Source organism: Triticum aestivum, chromosome 1B (genome assembly GCF_018294505.1).
Source record: "Triticum aestivum cultivar Chinese Spring chromosome 1B, IWGSC CS RefSeq v2.1, whole genome shotgun sequence".
In the NCBI taxonomy this organism is placed as follows: Eukaryota; Viridiplantae; Streptophyta; class Magnoliopsida; order Poales; family Poaceae; genus Triticum; species Triticum aestivum.
In genome coordinates this window covers 549,261,332-549,264,414 of record NC_057795.1, presented here as the reverse complement: position 1 = coordinate 549,264,414, position 3,083 = coordinate 549,261,332, and positions in this window count along the sequence as shown.

Sequence of the window (3,083 nt, the reverse complement as noted above, 5' to 3'; positions counted from 1 at the left end):
GGAGAGGTTGATGGAGATCGAGCAGCACGACGGCGTGGTGGTGGATGCAGCAGCGATCTCGGCAGGGCTTCGCCAAGCTTCTATGAGAGGGAGAGGTGTAGCAGAGGGAGAGGGAGGCGCCAAGAGCATGGGTGCGGCTTCCCTCCCTCCCCCATCTTTATATAGGGCCCCTAGGGGGGCGCCGGCCCTAGGAGATGCAATCTCCAAGGGGGGCGGCGGCCAGGGGGGAAACTTGCCCCCCAAGCCAGGTGGAGGCGCCCCCACCCCTAGGGTTTCCAACCCTAGGCGCAGGGGGGCCCAAGGGGGGGCGCACCAGCCCACCAGGGGCTGGTTGCCCTCCCACTTCAGCCCATGGGGCCCTCTGGGATAGGTGGCCCCACCCGATGGACCCCCGGGACCCTTCCGGTGGTCCCGGTACAATACCGGTGACCCCAGAAACTTTCCCGATGGCCGAAATCTGACTTCCTATATATAATTCTTTACCTCCGGACCATTCCAGAAGTCCTCGTGACGTCCAGGATCTCATCCGGGACTCCGAAAAACTTTCGGGTTACTGCATACTCATATCTCTACAACCCTAGCGTCACCGAACCTTAAGTGTGTAGACCCTACGGGTTCGGGAGACACGCAGACATGACCGAGATGACTCTCCGGTCAATAACCAACAGCGGGATCTAGATACCCATGTTGGCTCCCACATGCTCCTCGATGATCTCATCAGATGAACCATGATGTCGAGGATTCGAGTAACCCCATATACAATTCCCTTTGTCAATCGGTACGTTACTTGCCCGAGATTCGATCATCGGTATCCCAATACCTCGTTCAATCTCGTTACCGGCAAGTCACTTTACTCGTATCGTAATGCATGATCCCGTGACCAAACACTTGGTCACTTTGAGCTCATTATGATGATGCATTACCGAGTGGGCCCAGAGATACCTCTCCGTCATACGGAGTGACAAATCCCAGTCTCGATCCGTGTCAACCCAACAGATACTTTCAGGGATACCTGTAGCATACCTTTATAGTCACCCAGTTACGCTGTGACGTTTTATACACCCAAAGCACTCCTACGGTATCCGGGAGTTACATGATCTCATGGTCTAAGGAAAAGATACTTGACATTGGAAAAGCTCTAGCAAACGAACTACACGATCTTGTGCTATGCTTAGGATTGGGTCTTGTCCATCACATCATTCTCCTAATGATGTGATCCCGTTATCAGCGACATCCAATGTCCATAATCAGGAAACCATGACTATCTGTTGATCAACGAGCTAGTCAACTAGAGGCTCACTAGGGACATGTTGTGGTCTATGTATTCACACATGTATTACGATTTCCGCATAATACAATTATAGCATGAATAACAGACAATCATCATGAACAAGGAAATATAATAATAATCTTTTATTATTGCCTCTAGGGCATATTTTCAACACCCACACCCCTGGTCAAGGCGCACCAAGACCCCCCTTAGAAGGAATAAGATCAAATCCCAAAGGCATAAGATCAAGATCTCTAAAAAGGGGGATAACAATCGGTGGGGAAGGGAAATGAGGGGATTTATTTCCTACCACCTTTGACAACGCCCCAATGGACTTGGAGGGCAAGAAATCAGCCCCCTCCACCCCTATATATAGTGGGGAGGCGCATGGGAGCTACACTCCTTGCCCCTGGCGCAGCCCTCCCCCTCTCCAACTCCACCTCCTCTTCAATAGTGCATGGCGAAGCCCTGCCGGAGAACTCCAAGCTCCACCACCATGCCGTCGTGCTGCCGGAGCTCTCCCTCAACTTCTCCTCTCCCCGTGCTAGATCAACAAGGAGGAGACATCCCTGGGCTGTACGTGTGTTGAACGCGGAGGCGCCGTCCGTTCAGCATTAGATCGGATCTTCCGCGATTTGAATCGCCGCGATTACGACTCCCTCATCCGCGTTCTAGTGACGCTTCCGCTTAGCGATCTTAAAGGTATGAAGATGCTCATCTTCTCCCTCTCTTGTTGCTAGAATCCATAGATCGATCTTGGTGATGCGTAGAAAATTTTGAATTATTGCTATGATCCTCAACAGGTCTACACCATGCGTTCGTCCTACCAAGCCCGCTTCGCTGGTTTCTACCATGGACCCGCACTGGCGCATCACCTAGAGATCTTGGGCACCGCTCCGCATCAAGTTTTTCATCTAGCTCGCCCTGCTCGGCCGCTGCTGGACCGCCAACCGCTTGGCGCGCCACGGCCTTCCCCATGAGCCATGCTGCCTTCTCTACGATCAAGAGCCCGAGTCTATGCAGCATCTTCTCGCGGGCTGCTCCTTCTCCCACCAACTTTGGCATGAGGTGTTATCTTGGTGTCGGTCCAGTGCCACGATTCTTGACCAAGACGAGGAGTTTATCGCCTGGCTCTCCTCGGCCATCTCTAGTACCATGAGTTTCCTCCGTCGTGGTCTCGCCTCCATCGCCATCCTCACCGCATGGTGCCTATGGAAGCACCGCAATGGATGCCTCTTCGATGGCGACCAGCCTGCTGTGGGCTGCGCTGTGCACATGATCCAGGAGGAGGCGTGGCTTTGTGCCCGAGCCGGTGCTAAGGGGCTTGCCCTTATCCTATCGGAGACATAGGCCTGGGCCACTATGGCTGGCACACCCGCGTACCCTGTGTGTCGCGACTTATGATGCAAGCCATCCCTCACTACTGGAAACAGAGAATTTACCATCAGTCTGATCTTTGTCGTCTGCTAGCGGAAAACGGACGGCAAAGAATTGGCTGACGGCAAAGATCCTATTTGCCATCAGCCAGTTCTTTACTGTCGACTGGCGGACGACAAAGAGGTGGGTGGGGTCCAGTGGAGAAACCCTAATGGCCCACCAGCCCCCCTCTTTGTCGTCCGCTATCTGACGGCAAAGAACGAGCCCATTAACGGCCTCCAACGACCACCCCTCCCTATCTCCCCGGCCCCACCCCTCTCTCTTCACCTCTCTCTCCACCCGCGTGCCCCCGTGCCCGCACCGCCGCCGCCGTCCCACCACCCTCCCTGCCCCGGAGCTCCCCACCCTCATTGTCTTGTCGCCCCTACCACCGCTG